We start from the raw sequence: 25,985 nt of genomic DNA on the forward strand, positions 1-25,985 counted from the left end.
TGATTATGGATGTACAGTTTACCAGTCTGCTTCAAGAACTTTACTAAAAAAGTTGGATGTTATTCAAAGTCAGGCGTTGAGACTCTGTTGTGGTGCTTTTAAAACAACCCCAGTAGCGGCATTACAAGTAGAAATGAATGAGATGCCATTGGAGATTAGAAGAAATCAGATAGCATTAACGTACTGGGCAAATTTAAAAGGGCATAAGGAAAGACACCTGACTCAGAAGGTGTTACAACCATGTCAAGAAAGGGAAAGACGACAGATTAAGAGCTTTGGTTGGATAATAAGGTATGCAGTCGATGAGATAGGGATAGGAGATATGACGGTAAGTCCAACTGTGCCATTATCTAATGTTCCACCTTAGATATTAGGGGAGTTAGAGGTAGATTTGCACCTTTTAGAGTGGAAAAAGAGAATAGTATTGATAGGAGTCAGGTTAGTAGATACATAGAGGAGAAGTATTCTATGTTTGTTAAGATACATACAGATGCATCAAAAACAGAAGATAATAGAGTAGGAGCTGCGTTCATTATACCAGAAGTGAATGTTATGTTAAATAAGAGAGTAAGTGATAAAATGTCAGTGTATACAGGAGAAATGCTGGCCATTCTCTTAGCCCTTGAGTGGGTTGAAAATAGTAGGTCAAGGGAAGTGTTAATAGGGTCAGATTCAAGTAGTGCGTTAACCAGTATTAAGAACATGAAATCAGAAGCAAGACAGGATATTTTGTTGGAAATAGCCCAAGCTGTTTATAGAATTAATAGAGTAGGAGTAGTAGTAAAATTCATCTGGATTCCAGCCCATATAGGAGTAGAAGGAAATGAAATGGCAGACAAATATGCCAATAAAAAACAGAGATAGATATGGTAATAAGTTATAGTAAGGCGGAAGTTAAAAGCATAATCAAAGAAGAAATGAGAAAGAAGTGGCAAGTGGAGTGGGATATAGAAACAAAAGCAAGAATGTACTACAGTATCCAGAAGAGAGTAGGAGGTATGAGAGAAAATAGTAGGAATAAAAGGGAAGAGGACATTATTTCAAGAATGAGATTTGGGCATACTGGATTGAATAGTACGCTTAAATTAATAGGGAAGCATGAAACTGTGATGTGTGAGGTCTGTAATATTAACGAAACAGTAGAACATGTAATTATTAATTGTCATAAGTATAAGGAGGAAAGGATGAGGCTGAAAGACTGGTATAGGAAAGAAAAAATTAGATTTGAAATGAAGGAACTATTACAAATGAATTCAGGGCATGTAGGGTATAGAGCGATATTTGTGTTTTTGAGTAATACGGGGCTTAGTAGAAGGATATGAGTTTAGTTTCCTTAGAAAATTGTATTTATTAATAATGAAAATGTATGAATATTAATAATGTTATTAGATATTTATGAAGTTATTTATTGGTTTTATTATGGATGTATGTAGGTATTTATATATTTAGTTTAAGGGTAGTGAGGAAAGGCTATTGTGATCCACACTCCATATCAGAAGGTGGCGGTAATGCACACTTAAAAGTTGTTTGCCAACCGCCATTAAAAGAAAGAAGAAGAAGGATTTTCCTTACATTTTCTTTGTTGCATCTCAGAGCAAAAGCCATGGTCCGCAGAGAGTTTCCAAAGCATCAGAGGATCTCATTGTTGAAAGATATCAGTTAGGAGAAGGGTACAAAAGAATTTCCAAAGCATTAGCAAACATATCATGGAACACAGTGAAGATAGTCATCATCAAGTGGAGAAAATATGGCACAACAGAGACATTACCAAGAACTGGACATCCCTCCACAATTGATGAAAAGACGAGAAGAAAACTGGTCAGGGAGGCTTCCAAGAGGCCTACAGAAACATTAAAGGAACTGCAGGAATTTCTGGCAAGTACTGGCTGTGTGCTACATCTCCCGTATTCTTCATATGAATGGGCTATGGGGTAGGGTGGCAAAACGGAAGCCTTTTCTTACAAAGAAAAACATCCAAGCCTGGCTGAAGTTTGCAAAAACAAACATCAAGTCTCCTAAAAGCACGTGGGAAAATGTGTTATGGTCTGATGAAACCAAGGTTGAACTTTTTGGCCATAATTCCAAAAGGTATGTTTGGAGCAAAAACAACACTGCACATCACCCAAAGAACACCATACCCACAGTGAAGCATGGTGGTGGCAGCATCATGCTTTGGGGCTGTTCTTCAACTGGAACTGGGGCCTTATTCAGGGTGGAGGGAATTATGAACCGTTCCAAATACCAGGCAATTTTGGCACAAAACCTTCAGGCATCCGTTAGAAAGCTGAAGATGAAGAGGACGTTCACCTTTCAGCATGACAACGACCCAAAGCACACATCCAAATCCACAAAAGCATGGCTTTACCAGAAGAACATTAACATTTTGGAATGGCCCAGCCAGAGCCCAGACCTGAATCCAATTGAACATCTGTGGGGTTATCTGAAGAGGGCTGTGCACAGGAGATGTCCTCGCAATCTGACAGATTTGGAGCGCTTTTGCAAAGAAGAGTGGGCAAATATTGCCACGTCAAGATGTGTCATGCTAATAGACTCCTACCCAAAAAGACTGAGTGCTGTAATAAAATCAAAAGGTACTTCAACAAAGTATTCGTTTACAGGTGTGCACACTTATGCAACCAGGTTATTGGGAGTTTTTTTTTATTTTTCCCCCTCAAAGATTTTAGTTTGTTTTTCCAATTGAATTGTTCACGTTATAGGTCACATTAAAGGTGGAAAAAGTTCTGACATGATTTATCTTTGTCTCATTCTTTTACATCACAAGAACCTGGCATTTTAACAGGGGTGTGTAGACTTTTTATATCCACTGTATGTACCCCAGAAGACTTAAAGCAGTTATTGCAGCAAAAGGTGGCTCGATCAAATGTTACCGTGTGGGGGTTGAATTTCATACAAATATTTCCCATCAAAAATATAATGTTAACGTATAATAATTGATTTTGAATTTCAGTGTTTTAAAATAAAATATCAATCAGAATGAATTTTCAGTGTACTATTTGTAATTTGGTAATATGAGAGAATTGGTCAGGGGTCTGAATACTTTTATAAGGCACTGTACATAGCAGAGAGTCCACAACAGTAATTACGCACTTCGCTCCTGAAGAAAGGCTCTTCTTGCTGTCATGTAACACAAGAGCTCATTGTCAATTAAAACAAAGTATTTCAAAATCTGAGCCTCAACTTACGCACTTCTGTCCTCTCACTTGTTCAGTTTCTATTTTCTAATGATTGCATTAATTTCAGTCGACAGCAACCAGATCTAGTGAACTGACTGACATTTGATTACATTTAATACATTTTGGCCCTGAAGTTAACATTGCTCATATGACGGTTTTGGACAACGCTTTTTTAAATGAGTCCTTAGATTACTTGAGTGGCTGAAACTCTTCCCACATGAAGTACAGAGGTATGGCTTCTCTCCAGTATGTACTCTTACATGTGTTTTCAGATGTGTTAATGTATTGAAACTCTTTCCACAAAACGAACACACGTGAGGTTTCTCATTAGAATGATTTGCCAGGTGTAACTTTAGCTGTGATGCCAGTGTAAATTTCTTGCTGCACTGATCACAATTAAATGGTTTCAATCCAGAATGATAGTGCAGATGAATTTTGAGATTGCTTGATTGGCTGAAACTCTTCCACATGAAGTACAGTGGTATGGCTTTTCTCCAGTGTGAATTTTCATGTGACGCTTAAGATTTGCTTTATGTGCAGAAGTCTTTCCACACTGAGAGCAGGTGAAGGGTTTCTCTCCGGTGTGAATTCTCATATGACGCAGAAGATTTGCTTTAAGTGCCAAAATCTTTCCACACTTATGGCAGGTGAAAGAAATTTTGGCTCTTGCTCCTCGAGTTCTTTTCGTTGAAAAATGAATTTCAGTCTTTGAGCCACTTAAAGGTTCTTCACCAGTCATGAATCGATCACATTTATGATCATGGTGTTTCTCCTCCATGTCATTCAGTTCTTGACTTTCTTCTTTTACTTCAGTCAAGTCTAAAATGAACATAGAAAATTGAGACACATGTGAAAAAAGAAATACAATCGAACCACTATTTAATGCCAGTAAGCAAAGGACAAGAATCTACTTAATGCGATCTTTGACTGGCTGAAGATCATCCTCTCTGTCATATGTTGATTCTGGTATTATTTGTCTCTTTAACTGTAATTTTACTGCTTCTCTGATTTTATAATTACAGCTGCAAGATCTGGTGAACTGTATGCAGCTTTGTTAACTGTATCATTATGAAGATTGAGAATCAAGAATGAACACCAACCTCTTTGTTTTTCAGTATCTTCATGTTTCAATCTGCATGATTCTGTAATACTGATGTCTTCACTCTCCTCTTTAAACTCTTCTTTAACACATTTCATTTTTGTAATAGTATGTCAGTAAACGTCAGTGGTTACACTGGGTGTTGTTCCTCTTTATAAACCACCTTTTCTCACTGCAGAGGTGAATCAGGATCGCCGTGTGGTATGGAGAAAATCTGCCACAAAAAAAAAGGCCCAGACTCCTTAATTTATACAATATCCCATTGTTGTAGGAAATGCCACCACCCTATTAACCATGTATAACCAAAGCTAGGCTATAATCATCTTTATGGCATCTAAAATACTCTCAACAATTACATGGATTAAAGGAGGGATTATTCAACATTCATTATAAAAATAAAAATAGTATTACACATGCACACACAGTTCTTTAGAAATTAAGTGATTATAATTTGCAACAAATACATGAATCCACAAAATGTATGTATTGAAGAGTATATCACAATCAAGAAACAGAATTTGGCATTCAACAATAGTCCAGTCTCAAATGGCTCATTTAAAGTGGATACATGAATGCAGGCAGGCTTTAAATCAGTTGATGGAGAAGATGAAAATTAGTATAATTCAATTAAACCTCAAGAATAAAAGCCTCCAGCTCGATATCTCGATATCATCAGGGCAGTGGTGGCTCAGTGGTTAAGGCTCTGGGTTACTGACCAGAAGGTCAGGGGTTCAAGCCCCAACACCACCAAGACACCACTGTTGGGCCCTTGAGCAAGGCCCTTGAACCTATCTGCTCCAGGGGTGCTGTATCATGGCTGACCCTGCACTCTGACCCCAGCTTAACTGGGATATGTGAAAAATAAATAATTTCACCATGTATATGCAGAAATGTATGTATAATGTGTGACTGTTTATTATATCCTGAGAACGGGATGAATAATTCTGTGGATCTTGTAGGGTCGCAGACAAATAATAAAATGCCATCTATGTACAGCAAAAGCTTATGCGCTACACCTCCCGCCACCACCCCTGGAAAATCATCTTCCATTCTTATCGCAGCTGCTAATGGTTCCAGGGCCAGACAGAACAATAAGGGGTAAATAGGGCATCCAGAGTAAAATAATCTAAAATGAATCCATTCGTTAATTTTAACCCGCTGTTACCGGGTGTCTATAAAGTAACTTAATCCACCCAATAAAATTATTCCCGAACCCGTCCATCCATCCATCCATCCATCTTCAACCGCTTATCCGAAGTCGGGTCGCGGGGGCAGCTGCTCCAGCAGGGGGCCCCAAACTTCCCTATCCCGAGCCACATTAACCAGCTCTGACTGGGGGACCCCGAGGCGTTCCAAGGCCAGTGTGGAGATGTAATCTCTCCACCTAATCCTGGGTCTTCCCCGAGGCCTCCTCCCAGCTGGACGTGCCTGAAACACCTCCCTAGGGAGGCGGCCAGGGGGCATCCTTACCAGATGCCCAAACCACCTCAACTGACACCTTTCGACGCAAAGGAGCAGCGGCTCTACTCCGAGCTCCTCACGGATAACTGAGCTCCTCACCCTATCTCTAAGGGAGAAGCCCGCCACCCTTCTGAGGAAGCCCATTTCGGCCGCTTGTACTCGTGACCTAGTTCTTTCAGTCATGACCCAGCCTTCATGACCATAGGTGAGGGTAGGAAAAAATATTGACCGGTAGATCGAGAGCTTTGCCTTTCGGCTCAGCTCTCTTTTCGCGACAACGGTGCGATAGAGCGAGTGCAATACCGCCCCCGCTGCCCCGATTCTCCGGCCAACCTCCCGTTCCATTGTCCCCTCACTCGTGAACAAGACCCCGAGGTACTTGAACTCCTTCACTTGGGGCAATACCTCCTTCCCTACCTGGAGCACGCACTCCATCGGTTTCCTGCTGAGAACCATGGCCTCAGATTTAGAGGTGCTAATCCTCATCCCAGCTGCTTCACACTCGACTACCAAGCGATCCAGTGACAGCTGAAGGTCACGGACCGATGATGACATGAAGACAACATCATCTGCAAAAAGCAGCGATGAGATCCCCAACCCACCGAACCAGAACCCGAAAATTTCCAAAATCCTAAAAAGATAATCCCATTCTACCATATGAAACACCTTTTCAGCATCAAGTGAGATAACAGCGGCCGTCAGTTTAGGAAATTCTAGTGGTTCCACAGAGTTTCTAATACCCTCTTCAGTAGAAGAAGATGTGGAACTATAAAGATCATGATCAAATTCTTTAAAGGCACTGTTAATATAAATGGCTGAGGTAAATATTTCACCACCAGCAGATTTCACTGAGGCAATGGTAGAAAAAGACTCTCTCTGTTTTATATATCTAGCAAGAAGTTTTCCTGCATTGTTCTCCGACTCAAAGTATAACTGTCTTTCCCTGAATAGCCAAAACTCCACCTTCCTTGAAAAAATAGTTTTATATCTGTATTTCAATCGGATCAAATCTCTGAGGCCATTAGACGACATTTGGTGCTTCAGCTCTGCCTTTGCACTTTTAATATTCCCTTCCAATTCCATGAATTCTTGCGCTTTGGATTTTTTGGTGAATGTGGTATAATGTATGATCCAGCCCCTAAGAACCACCTTAAGTGCCTCCCAAGCCATGCCCACAGAGGATACTGAGGACCAGTTGGTCTCCACATAGATATTGATTTCAGCCTTTAACATTTGTTGGAATTCAGGATTTTGCAAAAGGGATACATTAAAGTGCCAACTATATGATTTCCTTTTCTCCATATTTGACAACACTTCTAAACACAGCAGGGTGCAATCTGAGACAAAAATTTTTCCAATTGAGCAATCAGCAACTGAAGAAATTAGGACTTCCGTTCATAGTCAGCGGTTGCAGGGTTTACTAATATCATCTGGTTCGGCCGCATACTGCTTGCTCATAACCAGATTATATTTTTATTTTGTCAAGTTTCATACAACTTGCAAATATTGTGATAAGCAGTGACTGGTAGTCTTTTCATTGTAGACCCAAAGGCGTTCCCATGCCAGTGTGGACATGTAATCTCTCCACCTAGTCCTGGGTCTTTTCCGATGCCTCCTCCCAGCTGGACGTGCCTGAAACGGCACCCAGCCTTCATGACCCAGCCTTCATGACCATAGATGAGGGTAGGAACGAAAATTGACCGGTAGATCGAGAGCTTTGCCTTCTGACTCTGCTCTCTTTTTGTGACAATGGTACGATACAGTGAGTGCAATACCGCCCCCACTGCCCCGATTCTCCGGCCAACCTCCCGCTCCATTGTCTCCTCACTCATGAACAAGACCCCGAGGTACTTGAACTCCTTCACTTGAGGCAATACCTCCTTCCCTACCCGGTCAATAGCTGACAAATAATCTAAAATCTTCAGAGATGATTTCCAAAGGATAGCCAAAGTGAGCAAAATTTTTAACTGTTTGTGATGAGATGTTGGAAATCACAATTGCCGCAGGAATAGAAGCGTAATAATCAAAAACAGTCAATGTATTCACCTTGAATTTCTGTCTGACTTAATTCCTAACTTCCTAGATTCCAAGAGGTTGCAAAGATTAGTCATCATGAAGAGGTTGATTCATAACACATGCTGCACAATTTCTTATAATCATTATTAGCCCAATAAAATTTACTCCAAATATTGTTTTGTTTTGACAACAACCTGGTGTTTCCCATGTTCAATTCTCAGGGCCTTATTCACCAGAGAAATAGTTGGCAACACTGGTGCCAAAGTCGCCGTTGTCGAGCGAGAAAATCAGCAAGCATGGGTCGTAGGTGTGTCTTTGGCTGTTTGAAAGTGTTCATTTTATTCAGTTTTCCAACCATCATTTTGTTGAGAAGGAAATGGCTTGCATTCATGTGTTTTAAAGAAGGAGGTATTTGTGTCAGCTTACGGCTTTGTGACAGAACAAAACACTTTTAGGATAAATGAGTCATGGACCACATTAAACCATGTGTGGGGCAGGAGCCGTAAGTTGCCCAGGTCTGCTTTACACTGATGTTGGGACATCACCTCCTGCATGAGTAAGTATTTTTATGTGACAATTATTAAATTACTTTCAATCAAAATCAATTAATTTTCTAATATTTATTTTCTAAACATCAAATGTTAGCCAGCAACTTGAGATCTTGGATATTGGTACGACTTGGCACAAAACACAGCTAACATGGGCAGTCAGGATGACAAAAAATTCTAGGAGTAAAGGTAGCAAATAATATAAAACCTTTTCATTTAATTATTGCTGTGTGTTTCTAACAATACTGCCATAGTTTAAAAAGCAACATGATTGCAGTTTCTACACAGGTAAAAAAAAAACCTCAGTGAAGTTGGCACCCCATATAACTTAATAATCACCAAAACTATTCCATTCATTTGTGCTGAAAATTATGCAACCAGGTTATTGTGAGTTTTTTATTTTTTATTTTCCCCCCTCAAAGATTTCATTTTGTTTTTCAATTGAATTGTTCACGTTATAGGTCACATTTTATTGAAAAAAAACCCCCACTTGACTTGACATTAAAGGTGGAAAAATTTCTGACATGATTTATCTTTGTCTCGTTCTTTTACATCACAAGAACCTGTCATTTTAACAGGGGTGTGTAGACTTTTTTATCAACTGTATATATTCAGAACTTTTTTATTCAGAATCAGCTTTATTGCCAAGTATGCTTACACATAAAAGGAATTTGTCTTGGTGACAGGAGCTTCCAGTCTACAACAATACAAACAATACCAAAAACAGCAGCAAGACATAGGTAATTAAAAACAAAAAAGAACAAAAAAAAAATAATTATACATATACGTACATACACTCACCTTCATGCATACCCACATACACACGCGTAGTGCAAATCTAATACAATCTGTATATAAAGAACAAAAAACAGTATATTATGTACAGAGCAATGTAAGTAATGGCAGAAGTGGATATGTTGGATAATATAAATTAAAATTAGAATTAACCTGTGTATTGCACATCATTAAATTTAATTGTTCATTAGATGGATGGCCTGAGGGAAAAAACTGTTCCTGTGTCTGACGGTTCTGGTGTTCAGAGCTCTGAAGCGCCGGCCAGAAGGCAACAGTTCAAAAAGGTAGTGGGCAGGGTGAGTGGTGTCCAGAGTGATTTTACCAGCCTTTTTCCTCACTCTGGAAGTGTATAGTTCTTGAAGGGGAGGCAGGGGGCAACCAATAATCCTCTCAGCAGACCGAACTGTCCTTTGTAGTCTTCTGATGTCTGATTTCGTAGCTGCACCAAACCAGACAGTTATTGAAGTGCAGAGGACAGACTCAGTGACTGCTGAGTAGAACTGTTTCAGCAGCACTGGTGGCAGGTTGAACTTCCTCAGCTGACGAAGGAAGTACAACCTCTGCTGGGCCTTTTTCACAATGGAGTCGATGTGTATCTCCCACTTCAGGTCCTGTGAGATGGTAGTGCCCAGGAACCTGAATGACTCCACTGCTGCCACAGTGCTGTTTAGAATGGTGAGGGGGGACAATGATGGGGTGTTCCTCCTAAAGTCCACAATCATCTCCACTGTTTTGAGCGTGTTCAACTCCAGGTTGTTTTGACTGCACCAGAAAGCCAGCCGCTCAACCTCCTTTCTATATACAGACTCATCATCATCTCGGATAAGGCCGATGACAGTGGTGTCGTCTGCAAACTTCAGGAGCTTGACAGAGGGGTCCTTGGTGGTGCAGTCATTGGTGTACAGGGAGAAGAGTAGTGGGGAGAGCACACATCCCTGGGGGGCACCAGTGCTGATGGTACAGGTGGTGGAAGTTAATTTTCCCTGCCTCACAAGCTGCTGTCTGTCCATCAGAAAGCTGGTAATCCACTGACAGGTAGAGGTGGGAACAGGGAGTTGGTTTAACTTAGTCCGGAGTATATCTGGTATGATTATGTTGAAAGCCGAGCTGAAGTCCACAAAAAGGATCCTTACGTATGTCCCCAGTCTGTCCAGATGTTGCAGGACGTGATGCAAACCCATGTTGACTGCATCATCCACAGACCTGTTTGCTCGATAAGCAAATTGAAGGGGGTCCAGAAAGGGTCCAGTGATGTCCTTCAGGTGGGCCAACACCAGTCTCTCAAATAAATTCATGACCACAGATGTCAGGGCGACAGGTCTGTAGTCATTAAGTCCTGTGATTTTAGGTTTTTTAGGGACGGGGATAATAACGGAGCGTTTGAAGCAGCATGGGACTTCACACTGCTCCAGTGATCTATTGAAGATCTGAGTGAAGATGGGGGCCAGTTGGTTAGCACAGGAACGAAGGCACGCTGGTGAGATGCCATCTGGACCTGGAGCCTTCCTTGACCTTTGCCTCCGAAAGACATGGCACACATCATCCTCACAGATCTTGAGTGCAGGTAGTGTAGCAGGAGGGGGTAGGAGGGGGGTTGCAGGAGGTGTTAATGGTTTTGTGAAATGAAGGTCCGAGTGCATGTGGGGTGTGAAATTGGGCCTTTCAAATCTGCAGTAAAACACATTCAGGTCGTCAGCCAGTCGTTGGTCCGCCACAGGGTTGGGGGTAGGAGTCCTGTAATTAGTAAGTTGTTTCAGGCCACTCCACACTGATGCAGGGTCGTTAGCTGAAAACTTGTTTTTCAGCTTCTCAGAGTAGCTTTTTTTAGCCACTCTGATTTCCCTATTCAGTGTGTTCCTGGCCTGATTATACAAGACTCTATCCCCACCCCTGTAAGCCTCCTCTTTGGCATGACAAAGCTGTCTGAGTTTTCCTGTGAACCATGGTTTATCATTGTTGAATGATAAAAATGTCCTAGTAGGGATGCACATATCCTCACAAAAACTGATGTATGATGTAACAGTATCTGTGAGCTCGTCCAGGTCTGTAGCTGCAGCTTCAAAAACACTCCAATCAGTGCATTCTAAGCAGGCTTGTAGTTCCAGCTCTGCTTCATTAGTCCATCTCCTTACAGTCCTTACAACTGGCTTTGTTGATTTTAATTTCTGCCTGTAGGACGGGAGAAGATGAACCAGACAGTGATCAGAGAGTCCCAAAGCTGCACGTGGGACAGAGCGATATGCATCCTTTAATGTTGTATAGCAGTGATCCAATATATTCCTGTCTCTGGTGGGGCATGTAATGTGCTGTCTGTATTTGGGCAGTTCGCGTGTGAGATTTGTTTTGTTAAAGTCCCCAAGAATAATAATGACTGAGTCCGGGTATTGTTGTTCTGTGTCTGTCATTTGATCAGCCAGCTGTTGCAGCGCTAAGTTCCCAGACGCGTTTGGAGGAATGTAAACACTCACCAAAATAAACGAAGAAAACGACTCTGTTACTAACGTAACCTCGGTTCCCTGAGAGGAGGGAACGAGTATTGCGTAAGTAGCTTAAGCTATGGGGAAAACTCCGTTTCTCTAGAAATATTGAAGTCTTTATGTAAAACGCATTGCAGCTGCACAGCAGACAGCAATGAGCGAGGCAGCTCGGTCATTGGCTGTGCTGCGGCAACTTGCTCGAACCAATGGTGGGGCGACTCTGAACGCTGCGACCAATGGCGCTGCCATGCCAGGCTCAGAGCTCGCCAAAATGGGCGTGGCTAGGGCTATATATTAGGCGCCCTGTCATGAGAGTTCTTTAGGTTCAATCGACTGAAGCGAACTGACCAAGCACAAGCACGGCTGCTTACGCAATACTCGTTCCCTCCTCTCAGGGAACCGAGGTTACATTAGTAACCGAGTCGTTCCCTCTCGAGAGGTCTCTCCTATTGTGTAAGTAGCTTACGCTATGGGAACACCATGCAAAACGCCGTGCTTGCTGACTTCGCTCTATAAAGCCAGAGGCAGATGCCTGAGCCTTAAAGCAAAGTGATTATTCAATGAGCCGCCAACGGCGAAGCTATATAATGGGATAATACAGAGCTTTTGCCCCAAGGTGGCCCATGGTGGGCGCTCATTGTAAAAACATAAGCACATATCTTATGTACTGATTTTTTTTCTACTTACTGATATGCATAAAAACCCTCTAAATCAGTCAGAGACAGACCTTATAAGGGAGGAGATAATGCTCAGCAAATACATACTCCAGTTCATACTACAGTCAGGCTGATAGAATGTTGGAATGCCATGAGGGGACCTGTAGGTTATAAAACCTGATAAATGTCGAGGCGAGGCCCAGCCTGCCGCCGCACAAATATCTTCAATGGGTATTCCACTCGACCACGCCCACGAGGAGGCCATGCTCCTCATAGAGTGAGCTCTGACGCCTAAGGGGCATTGAAGGCCCTTGGCTTCATAAGCCAGCCTATAGCATCCACTATCCAGCCGATATTCTTTGCTTTGAAACTGCGAGACCTTTAGTGCGGCCGCCAAAGCATACGAATAATTGTTCCGCCTGTCTGAACGGGCAGAACGTTCCAAATATACTCTGAGCGCCCTGACCGGGCAGAGTAAATTAGCGCCGCTTCGTTTGCTGGAGACGATAGTGCTGCCAGAGATATCACCTGTACTCTGAAGGGTGTGGAGAGCACTTTAGGAATATACCCGTGCTTTGGCCTAAGGACAACTCTGCAGTCGTTAGGTCCAAATTCCAGGCAAGCAGCGCTTGATGACAGCGTGCAGGTCAGCCCACTCTCTTGACTGAGGCGAGCGCCAGCAAGAGCGCAGTTTTGAGCGAGAGCTGTTTAAGGTGCACGGTTCGGAGAGGTTCGAACGGGGCACTCTTGAGTGTGTCCAGGACCGTGGCCAGGTCCCAGATCGGCACCGAGGGGGGGTGAGGAGGGGTCATCCTCCTAGCACCTCTTAGGAAACAAATGATTAGGTCGTTTTTCCCTAATGAGCGTCCCTTTTCAGGATTGTGTGACGCCGCTATGGCAGCCACATAGACTTTGAGCGTAGAGGGTGTGCGGCCCGCCTCCAGCAGCTCTTGCAAGAAGGCGAGTACACTTGGTATCTCGCACGATTTGGGGTTCAAGCTCTTGGTATCACACCAGTCACTGAACACTTTCCACTTTTGGGCATATAAGCGCCTCGTAGAGGGCGCTCGCGCCTCAGTGATGGTTCTCAACACTCCACTGGGGAGGTTCTCGGGAACCCGTTGAGGGGCCATGCATGAAGGGCCCACAGATTGGGGTGGGGATGAAGAATCATCCCGTTGGCCTGCCTGAGGAGGTCCAGCCTCAACGGAATCGGCCATGGGGCAGATTGCATCATCTGCATCAGTTCTGGAAACCACATCTGGTTCTTCCAGAGTGGGGCTACCAGGAGCACTGCACATTTCACTTCCCTGATCCGACTGATGACCTGAGGTAGCATCGCGATCGGGGGAAAAGCATACAAGGGGCGGTTCGGCCAGACTTGGTCGAGCGCGTCCGTTATTTTTGAGAAGAAAAGAGGGCAGTGCGCATTTTCCCTGGAGGCGAAGAGGTCGACCTCTGCCTCGCCAAAGGTTTGCCATAACCACTGAGCCGTCAGGGGGTGGAGAGACCATTCCCCTGGGAGAACTTTGTCTCTGGACAGCATGTCCGCTCCCTGGTTCAGGACGCCTGGCACATGCACTGCTCTCAGCGAGCACAGGTTGTGCTGTGACCGTAAGATGAGCTCCCTGGCCACAGAGTGCAGGGAGCTCGACCTGAGTCCACCCTGGCGATTTATATACGATACTACCGTCATGTTGTCCGTTCGGACCAGGACGTGTTCGTTTTTCAGGTACGGAAGCAGGGCTCTGAGAGCCAAGGCGACCGCTTTCATTTCCAGACAGTTTATATGTAGGCACTTTTCCGGGTTTGACCAAAAGCCGGAGACAGGCCTGCCCTCGTAAAGGGCCCCCCATCCTATTTTGGAGGCATCTGTCGTGATCATTTTTCTCCGTGTGTTCACGCCCAGACTCACGCCGGTTTGATACCAGTCGACGGCTTTCCAGGGCATCAGGGCTTTTATACAGCCGTGATTCGGCTCTGATTAAAAAGTGGCCCGAGCGCCACGCGCGTGAGTGGGGACACGGCTCTTGAGCCAGCGTTGGAGAGGACGCATGTGCAACAATCCTAGCTGGAGTACAGCTGATGCCGAGGCCATGAGACCGAGCATCCTTTGAAATCGTTTGACGGGGGCGTGTGCGCCCGCTCTGAATGATGTTGCAAGGCGCCGAATAGCGAGCTCGCGCTCTGATGAGAGGCGCACCATCATCTGCACTGAGTCTAGCACTATTCCCAGAAAGGAGATATTTTGGCTGGGGGATAGCACGCTCTTTGCAAAATTGATTCTCAGACCCAGGCATTCTAGATGGCTGATAATCCATGATCTGTGCCTTGTTAACTGACTCTCTGATTGTGCTATGATTAGCCAATCGTCGAGGTAATTCAGTATTCGCACTCCCCGCTGTCTCAGGGGGGAAAGTGCTGCATCCATACATTTCGTGAATGTACGGGGGGCCAATGATAGGCCGAATGGTAGTACTGTGTACTGGTATGACTGTCCCTCGAAAGCGAATCTCAGAAAAGGCCTGTGATGAGGCGCTATCGGAATGTGAAAGTAAGCGTCTTTCAAATCCACTGATAGAAACCAATCCCAGGGGCGAACTTGCACGAGGATATGATTGGTCGTTAACATTCTGAACGAGCGAATCATTAAAGCTTTGTTCAGATGTCTGAGATCTAGGATGGGGCGGAGTCCACCGTCCTTTTTTGGGACGAGAAAATAGCGGCTGTAAAAACCCGCCTCGCTCATAGAGGGAGGGACAGTTTCTATAGCGCCCTTCTCTATCAGTTTGAGCACCTCGGTGCGTAGAACATGTGAAACATCTTTCCTCACTTTCGTCTCGACCACCGCTGAAAAGCGGGGTGGTCTCGTGGCGAATTGAAGCGAGTAACCGTGCTTTATTATGTTCAAAACCCATTTCGGTATGTCAGGGATTTTTTCCCAGGCTTTTGCTCGCACAGATATGGGCTGAATGCTGGCTGGGGGCGTGTCGCAGTGACGTATGGACCCCACCGGCGAATCGCCTTGTGCTAACACTGAGCTTACAGCTCTCAGAAGCGCGTGGCAGCTGAGCAGCTTTGTTGAGTGCCGAGTGCAGGGGTGCATGTGAGATTACAGGCACGCGTGCTATCTCCGTAATGCTCGCAGCATGAGCTGGAGAAATGTTTGAAACTGTATCGACAGTGTTTATGGGTGGGGGTGCATACATTGTAATAGGCATGCGTGCCACTTTCATAAAGCTTCCGCTCTTAGCGGGAGTTTCTTGCTCGCGCGTCGCATCTGTGATGCTCGCGGCATGAGCCAAAGAACTGTTTGAAACTGTATGGGCAGCGCTTATGGGTGGGGGTGCATATATTGTAGTAGGCACGTGCGCCACTTTCATAAAGCCTCCCGCTCGTGGCGGGGGTTTCTGGCCATGCATACAGTGTTTGTGTGTAGGGGTGCATGCATGACAGCAGGCACGCGCTACCTTTATAGTATTTCCCACTTTTACTGGGGAAGTGTTTATAACTGTGGGAACAGTGCTTGTGTGTAGTGGTGCATACATGACAATAGGCACACGATCTACATTTATGGGGCGTCCAGCTGGAGCTGGGGAAGTATTCGGCACTGTTTGGACAGTATTGATATGTGGGAATGCGCACTTTAGTGTGGACACGTGACTAGAGGTCGAACCGATATTGTTTTTTCAGGCCGATGCCGATCTTTTGAAATCCGGGTCGGCCGATGGCTGATTAATGCTGCCGATTTATTTTGGCCGATATTTGGCCGATATGTGCATGTTTTTAACCTCTTATTTGAACCTTTTATTTCAAAGATAAAATGTAACACAAATAATTACTTAAGATAGACAACATTTCTCAACAAATACATTTATGGAACACTTGACCAATCTGCACTTGTACACTTAAAATTAAAAATGTATAATGTAAAAACATATTGTATAAATAATGTATAACAAATATATTAAATAAACAAAGCAGGTGTTACTGAACTGCTCCGAGACACGAAGGTTGAGATCCAAATGCAGCTTTAATTAAGGGGCAATCCAGACACGTAATCCAATATTCAGAGCATCCAAGAGAAGCACAGGCATAACTAGTGATGGGTATCGTTAAGGTTTTAATGGTATTACAATCTTACCGATACTGTTCATCGATCCGGTACTTTAACGGTATTCTTAACGGTTCTTTTTGTTATATATATATATATATATATATATATATATATATATATATATATATATATATACACAAATATAAACGTTATATAGGCACAGTGATTTAATTTCAGGAAGGTCTACTAACATTACTGTTCAGGTGTGGTCTAAAAGAAATCTAATAAAGTAATCAATTGTAAAATAACACTGCATAGTTTATCATACAGGGCTTGAATTTCGGTGCGGGAATGCGGGGATTGCGCATAATTTAAGCCATTCCCGCAAGGTTAGCTTTTGCAGTGCGAGAAATTCCGCACAAATATATTTGCTTCATCTCAGAGCAAATGATTAAAAAATAAATTCACAGATGCGAGAAAAAAGATGTAAAACTGTATTTTATTTTCGAATTTAATACCTCAATCAGCGCTGGACCGGCATTCTCTTCCGCTGAGCCCTGGCTGTTACAGACAGACGCTGTCAATGTTTCACGCTGTCAATGCAGTGGTCTGCGTTGCGCTGATCTTATCCACACTATCGAGTGTAGGTGCAGCATTCTAACATTTTGAGTCATAATGAGCTGTTTGTGAAGAAATTATCCGCTTCCAAATAATGTCATTTTAATCACGCAATTGAAACATTAAAAACCATTTTGCTTTTTATGGTGTGCGAGTGATAGAGCGCGCAGCAACGAACCAACTGATCAGCTTACAGCGTAACAACATTGAAATCTCGGCCGAACAGCTGATCATGATAGCTGTACAGGGCGCCTTATTATTCATCTCTATAAATATATCTAGTAGTAAAGCAAGGGCTAGAAATCAATTAATCTTTTGCTGATACTTCCTTGTCATCATGGAGAGCGCAGTTCATGGTTGCATAGCAATGACAGACGCCACGGGAGAGCACGCGCTTGTGGAAAGGAGACAGCACCGCGCCCGCGCTTTCCACTTGTATTTACACATCTAGAGCGATGTTCTCAGGGAACCGAGGTTACATTAGTAACCGAGTCGTTCCCTCTCGAGAGGTCTCTCCTATTGTGTAAGTAGCTTACGCTATGGGAACACCATGCAAAACGCCGTGCTTGCTGACTTCGCTCTATAAAGCCAGAGGCAGATGCCTGAGCCTTAAAGCAAAGTGATTATTCAATGAGCCGGCCAACGGCGAGCTATATAATGGGATAATACAGAGCGCCTTTGCCCCAAGGTGGCCCATGGTGGGGCGCTCATTGTAAAAACATAAGCACATATCTTATGTACTGATTTTTTTTTTCTACTTACTGATATGCATAAAAAACCCTCTAAATCAGTCAGAGACAGACCTTATAAGGGAGGAGATAATGCTCAGCAAATACATACTCCAGTTCATACTACAGTCAGGCTGATAGAATGTTGGAATGCCATGAGGGGACCTGTAGGTTATAAAACCTGATAAATGTCGAAGGCGAGGCCCAGCCTGCTGCCGCACAAATATCTTCAATGGGTATTCCACTCGACCACGCCCACGAGGAGGCCATGCTCCTCATAGAGTGAGCTCTGACGCCTAAGGGGCATTGAAGGCCCTTGGCTTCATAAGCCAGCCTATAGCATCCACTATCCAGCCGATATTCTTTGCTTTGAAACTGCGAGACCTTTAGTGCGGCCGCCAAAGCATACGAATAATTGTTCCGTCTGTCTGAACGGGGCAGAACGCTCCAAATATACTCTGAGCGCCCTGACCGGCAGAGTAAATTAGCGTCGCTTCGCTTGCTGGAGACGATAGTGCTGCCAGAGATATCACCTGTACTCTGAAGGGTGTGGAGAGCACTTTAGGAATATACCCGTGCTTTGGCCTAAGGACAACTCTGCAGTCGTTAGGTCCAAATTCCAGGCAAGCAGCTTGATGACAGTGCGTGCAGGTCGCCCACTCTCTTGACTGAGGCGAAGCCAGCAAGAGCGCAGTTTTGAGCGAGAGCTGTTTAAGGTGCACGGTTCGGAGAGGTTCGAACGGGGCACTCTTGAGTGTGTCCAGGACCGTGGCCAGGTCCCAGATCGGCACCGAGGGGGGGTGAGGAGGGGTCATCCTCCTAGCACCTCTTAGGAAACGAATGATTAGGTCGTTTTTCCCTAATGAGCGCCCTTTTCAGGATTGTGTGACGCTGCTATGGCAGCCACATAGACTTTGAGCGTAGAGGGTGTGCGCCCGCCTCCAGCAGCTCTTGCAAGAAGGCGAGTACACTTGGTATCTCGCACGATTTGGGGTTCAAGCTCTTGGTATCACACCAGTCACTGAACACTTTCCACTTTTGGGCATATAAGCGCCGTAGAGGGCGCCACGCCTCAGTGATGGTTCTCAACACTCCACTGGGGAGGTTCTCGGAACCCGCTGAGGGGCCATGCATGAAGGGCCCACAGATTGGGGTGGGGATGAAGAATCATCCCGCTGGCCTGCCTGAGGAGGTCCAGCCTCAACGGAATCGGCCATGGGGCAGATTGCATCATCTGCATCAGTTCTGGAAACCACATCTGGTTCTTCCAGAGTGGGGCTACCAGGAGCACTGCACATTTCACTTCCCTGATCCGACTGATGACCTGAGGTAGCATCGCGATCGGGGAAAAGCATACAAGGGGCGGTTCGGCCAGACTTGGTCGAAGCGTCCGCTATTTTTGAGAAGAAAAGAGGGCAGTGCGCATTTTCCTGGAGGCTAAGAGGTCGACCTCTGCCTCGCCAAAGGTTTGCCATAACCACTGAGCCGTCAGGGGGTGGAGAGACCATTCCCCTGGGAGAACTTTGTCTCTGGACAGCATGTCCGCTCCCTGGTTCAGGACGCCTGGCACATGCACTGCTCTCAGCGAGCACAGGTTGTGCTGTGACCGTAAGATGAGCTCCCTGGCCACAGAGTGCAGGGAGCTCGACCTGAGTCCACCCTGGCGATTTATATACGATACTACCGTCATGTTGTCCGTTCGGACCAGGACGTGTTCGTTTTTCAGGTACGGAAGCAGGGCTCTGAGAGCCAAGGCGACCGCTTTCATTTCCAGACAGTTTATATGTAGGCACTTTTCCGGGTTTGACCAAAAGCCGGAGACAGGCCTGCCCTCGTAAAGGGCCCCCCCATCCTATTTTGGAGGCATCTGTCGTGATCATTTTTCTCCGTGTGTTCACGCCCAGACTCACGCCGGTTTGATACCAGTCGACGGCTTTCCAGGGCATCAGGGCTTTTATACAGCCGTGATTCGCTCTGATTAAAAAGTGGCCCGAGCGCCACGCGTGAGTGGGGACACGGCTCTTGAGCCAGCGTTGGAGAGGACGCATGTGCAACAATCCTAGCTGGAGTACAGCTGATGCCGAGGCCATGAGACCGAGCATCCTTTGAAATCGTTTGACGGGGGCGTGTGCGCCCGCTCTGAATGATGTTGCAAGGCGCCGAATAGCGAGCCCGCGCTCTGATGAGAGGCGCACCATCATCTGCACTGAGTCTAGCACTATTCCCAGAAAGGAGATATTTTGGCTGGGGGATAGCACGCTCTTTGCAAAATTGATTCTCAGACCCAGGCATTCTAGATGGCTGATAATCCATGATCTGTGCCTTGTTAACTGACTCTCTGATTGTGCTATGATTAGCCAATCGTCGAGGTAATTCAGTATTCGCACTCCCCGCTGTCTCAGGGGGGAAAGTGCTGCATCCATACATTTCGTGAATGTACGGGGGCCAATGATAGGTCGAATGGTAGTACTGTGTACTGGTATGACTGTCCCTCGAAGCTGAATCTCAGAAAAGGCCTGTGATGAGGCGCTATCGAATGTGAAAGTAAGCGTCTTTCAAATCCACTGATAGAAACCAATCCCAGGGGCTGAACTTGCACGAGGATATGATTGGTCGTTAACATTCTGAACGAGCTGAATCATTAAAGCTTTGTTCAGATGTCTGAGATCTAGGATGGGCGGAGTCCACCGTCCTTTTTGGGACGAGAAAATAGCGGCTGTAAAACCCGCCTCGCTCATAGAGGGAGGGACAGTTTCTATAGCCCTTCTCTATCAGTTTGAGCACCTCGGTGCGTAGAACATGTGAAACATCTTTCCTCACTTTCGTCTCGACCACCGCTGAAAAGCGGGGTGGTCTCGTGAGCGAATTGAAGCGAGTAACCGTGCTTTATTATGTTCAAAACCCATTTCGGTATGTCAGGGATTTTTTCCCAGGCTTTTGCTCGCACAGATATGGGCTGAATGCTGGCTGGGGGCGTGTCGCAGTGACGTATGGACCCCACCGGCGAATCGCCTTGTGCTAACACTGAGCTTACAGCTCTCAGAAGCGTGGGCGCGCGCTGAGCAGCTTTGTTGAGTGCCGAGTGCAGGGGTGCATGTGAGATTACAGGCACGCGTGCTATCTCCGTAATGCTCGCAGCATGAGCTGGAGAAATGTTTGAAACTGTATCGACAGTGTTTATGGGTGGGGGTGCATACATTGTAATAGGCATGCGTGCCACTTTCATAAAGCTTCCCGCTCTTAGCGGGGAGTTTCTTGGCTCGCGCGTCGCATCTGTGATGCTCGCGGCATGAGCCAAAGAACTGTTTGAAACTGTATGGGCAGCGCTTATGGGTGGGGGTGCATATATTGTAGTAGGCACGTGCGCCACTTTCATAAAGCCTCCCGCTCGTGGCGGGGGGTTTCTGGCCATGCATACAGTGTTTGTGTGTAGGGGTGCATGCATGACAGCAGGCACGCGCGCTACCTTTATAGTATTTCCCACTTTTACTGGGGAAGTGTTTATAACTGTGGGAACAGTGCTTGTGTGTAGTGGTGCATACATGACAATAGGCACACGATCTACATTTATGGGGCGTCCAGCTGGAGCTGGGGAAGTATTCGGCACTGTTTGGACAGTATTGATATGTGGGAATGCGCACTTTAGTGTGGACACGTGACTAGAGGTCGACCGATATTGTTTTTTTCAGGCCGATGCCGATCTTTTGAAATCCGGGTCGGCCGATGGCTGATTAATGCTGCCGATTTATTTTGGCCGATATTTGGCCGATATGTGCATGTTTTTAACCTCTTATTTGAACCTTTTATTTGAAAGATAAAATGTAACACAAATAATTACTTAAGATAGACAACATTTCTCAACAAATACATTTATGGAACACTTGACCAATCTGCACTTGTACACTTAAAATTAAAAATGTATAATGTAAAAACATATTGTATAAATAATGTATAACAAATATATTAAATAAACAAAGCAGGTGTTACTGAACTGCTCCGAGACACGAAGGTTGAGATCCAAATGCAGCTTTAATTAAGGGGCAATCCAGACACGTAATCCAATATTCAGAGCATCCAAGAGAAGCACAGGCATAACTAGTGATGGGTATCGTTAAGGTTTTAATGGTATTACAATCTTACCGATACTGTTCATCGATCCGGTACTTTAACGGTATTCTTAACGGTTCTTTTTGTTATATATATATATATATATATATATATATATATATATATATATATTACACAAATATAAACGTTATATAGGCACAGTGATTTAATTTCAGGAAGGTCTACTAACATTACTGTTCAGGTGTGGTCTAAAAAGAAATCTAATAAAGTAATCAATTGTAAAATAACACTGCATAGTTTATCATACAGGGCTTGAATTTCGGTGCGGGAATGCGGGGATTGCGCATAATTTAAGCCATTCCCGCAAGGTTAGCTTTTGCAGTGCGAGAAATTCCCGCACAAATATATTTGCTTCATCTCAGAGCAAATGATTAAAAAATAAATTCACAGATGCGAGAAAAAAGATGTCAAACTGTATTTTATTTTCGAATTTAATACCTCAATCAGCGCTGGACCGGCATTCTCTTCCGCTGAGCCCTGGCTGTTACAGACAGACGCTGTCAATGTTTCACGCTGTCAATGCAGTGGTCTGCGTTGCGCTGATCTTATCCACACTATCGAGTGTAGGTGCAGCATTCTAACATTTTGAGTCATAATGAGCTGTTTGTGAAGAAATTATCCGCTTCCAAATAATGTCATTTTAATCACGCAATTGAAACATTAAAAACCATTTTGCTTTTTATGGTGTGCGAGTGATAGAGCGCGCAGCAACGAACCAACTGATCAGCTTACAGCGTAACAACATTGAAATCTCGGCCGAACAGCTGATCATGATAGCTGTACAGGGCGCCTTATTATTCATCTCTATAAATATATCTAGTAGTAAAGCAAGGGCTAGAAATCAATTAATCTTTTGCTGATACTTCCTTGTCATCATGGAGAGCGCAGTTCATGGTTGCATAGCAATGACAGACGCCACGGGAGAGCACGCGCTTGTGGAAAGGAGACAGCGCCGCGCCCGCGCTGTCCACTTGTATTTACACATCTAGAGCGATGTTGTTGATTGTTTGAGCATGTGACTGCGCGTTTCTCCTTGTTTTCTTGTGTTATGTGCAGCATATTTCCCGCGCGCACAAACACGGCCACAGACAATGAATTGTTCGGTTAGCGTAGTTTAAATATCTAAATATGGTTTAAATATGAGCCGCTGGCTGAAGCGAAAGACAAGTTCGGATGATGCAGATCACAATCCAAAGAAAAAAGTCTCCGACAACGAAAGGCCGACAAGCAGCCAAACTGAAGATCCACAAAAAAATCTCACAGAGGTAAAGCAGTCAAAGGATACCAGTTTCAAAACTGCGGTCAAGCCAGCCGTGGTTTGAAAATACACGGTCAAGCCAGCCGCCAAAAAAAAGAAGTGTGTGCGCCTATTACTATGAATACGGTAATTTCAGTAACAGCACAGAAAGAACGCGCTTTCAGAGCACTTGAGTTGCCCAGATCGATCCGTCCGTCTGTCTGTCTGTCTGTCTGTCTGTCTGTCTGTCTGTCTGTCTGTCTGTCTGTCTGTCTATCTATCTATCTATCTATCTATCTATCTTTTTCTTTCTTTTTCTTTCTTTCTTTCTATCTATATTTTTTCTTTCTTTATATCTATCTATCTATCTATCTATCTATCTATCTATCTATCTATCTATCTATCTATCTATCTATCTATCTATCTATCTATCTATCTATCTATCTATCTTTTCTTTCTTTCTTTTTCTTTCTTTCTTTCTATCTATATTGTTTCTTTCTTTATATCTATCTATCTATCTATCTATCTATCTATCTATCTATCTATCTATCTATCTATCTATCTATCTATCTATCTATCTATCTATCTATCTATCTATCTATCTATCTATCTTTTTCTTTCTTTATTTATTTATATCTATATTTTTTCTTTCTTTATATCTATCTGTCTATTGTGTCTATCTTTTTCTTTCTTTCTTTCTTTCTTTCTAACTATATTTTTTCTTTATTTCTATCTATCTATCTTTTTTCTTTATTTCTTTCTATCTATCTATCTATCTATCTATCTATCTATCTATCTATCTATCTATCTATCTATCTATCTATCTATCTATCTATCTATCTATCTATCTTTTTCTTTATTTCTTTCTATCTATCTATCTATCTATCTATCTATCTATCTATCTATCTATCTATCTATCTTTTTCTTTCTTTATTTATTTATATCTATATTTTTTCTTTCTTTATATCTATCTATCTATTGTGTCTATCTTTTTCTTTCTTTCTTTCTTTCTTTCTAACTATATTTTTTCTTTATTTCTATCTATCTATCTTTTTTCTTTATTTCTATCTATCTATCTATCTATCTATCTATCTATCTATCTATCTATCTATCTATCTATCTATCTATCTATCTATCTATCTATCTATCTATCTATCTCTAAAAGCCAAATTTCTAATAAGTAGAAAAAACTAATGGTCAGTTCTTATACGGGACGTCCCATACAGTATACACACCTTATATCAAACCATTTTACTGTAGCATTTTGGAGAAATGTCACATTATTCGACTTCAGAGGCCCATTAATACCTCATTTCATGGGCCTAAATTTCGTTTTTTAAACTGGGGGGGAATTCCCCCCTTACATGGGTCACATGGGGGATCTAAAGATTATGGGGGTGTAACTTTTGATGCATTGCTAATTTCATCATCTTCATTTATTACTTGAAGTGCACATGAGAACAAACATCTTACTTTTTGGAGAAATTCCCTCTGGTCTGATGAAACAGAAATTGAACTGTTTGTCCATAATGACCATCGTTATATATTTGTAGGAAAAAGGATGAGGCTTGCAAGCGAATCGCGATTAATCTCATGATTTTTCATAGATAATCACAGATTTTAAAAGTGTTGAAAATTTACTATATATTTATTTTCTTGTCAAATTCATTTATTTCCATCTTTGGAAAGAACACCACAATAGAACTAAACAATATGTATCAATAATGCTTTAATAACATTTTCAGAACTCAACAGTACAAAAGACAGAAATTCACTAAAATTATAACACCAATTATATTAACATTAAACATTTACCAAAGTGGAATGTTGACTTATTGATAGAACTATCATTCATTGCAATGCACATTAAATCTCTTAAACCCACATCCTACACAATATTAATGTCATTATGCTGTCTTTTCATTGTGAATATGGAATGCACCTGGTTTGTTCAAGCGCAGAATTGAACTCCATATGAAAAGTGCGTCTTGATTTGCTTTTAGTGCTTGCACTGCCGATGGAAATATAATAGATCAGATTTGTCTGGTAATCATTAGCTGATGCCTCAGAAGCTCCTCCGCTCAGCAGCAACATGTACAAAGTTATTTCAGAATTATGTTAGATAAGTGGAGCATCAACAGATCAGCTCCATGTGAGTACAAGCTCTGCAGCAGGCTTGTAAGAAATGTTGACTTGCAAAAGATGTGAAGAACTTACTTTAGTCACAAGTCCCATCAGCGTTTGTTTTATAAGAGGTCCTTTCTCCAGCACGGACTCACTGTTGTGTGTTTGTATGTAGTGCGAGTTCGAGTGTAAAGTCCCTGATACATAAACTCTAGTCCTCTAACTAGAGTTCAGAACTCACACGGAGCTGAATAAAATCAAAGAATGTCAAATCGGTACAAAAATTTACACGTTAGACATTTTAAATTAAATGCATGCATCGATGCTGACAGCACAGACATTCACTGCCTGGTCAAAAAAACTTGCTAGCGGCAATTCATTTATTGTTATTGTTATTAATTAATGTACTAAATGACCAGGTTATCCCATCAATAGATTTTTTTTCTTTCCTGATGGCACTGGTATAATTCCAGGACAACAACGTCAAGATTAATCGGGCTCAAATTGAGAGTGTGGTTCAGGGAGCATGAAGAATAATTTTCAAACACGAATTGGCCACCACAGCATCCTGACCTTAACTTCATTGAAAGTCTTTGGGATGTGCTGGAGAAGAGTGGTTCGACTCTCCCGTCGTCAACACAAGATCTCTGCCAATAATGAATTCAACCCCAGAATGGAAATAAATGTTGTGACATTGCAGAAGGTTGTCGAAACAATGCCATGACAAATGCATGCCGTAGTCAAAGCTAAAGGTATATAACAATATATTAGAGACTTCTTTTTTTTTGGCCAAACAGTGCATTTACACAAACATACTCACAAGCAGGTATGCCATGTCTATTGTGTT

The 25,985-nt window shown here is 43.3% G+C and overlaps 1 protein-coding gene across 1 annotated transcript in view; it reads right to left on the reverse strand.

Annotated features, from left to right (window-relative positions):
- The window catches only part of LOC127645727 (zinc finger protein 420-like), a 451,613-nt gene that overhangs the window by 232,026 nt on the left and 193,602 nt on the right, over positions 1–25,985 (reverse strand). The window lies entirely within an intron of this gene.

The sequence above is a fragment of the Xyrauchen texanus genome, chromosome 6 (genome assembly GCF_025860055.1).
Source record: "Xyrauchen texanus isolate HMW12.3.18 chromosome 6, RBS_HiC_50CHRs, whole genome shotgun sequence".
In the NCBI taxonomy this organism is placed as follows: Eukaryota; Metazoa; Chordata; class Actinopteri; order Cypriniformes; family Catostomidae; genus Xyrauchen; species Xyrauchen texanus.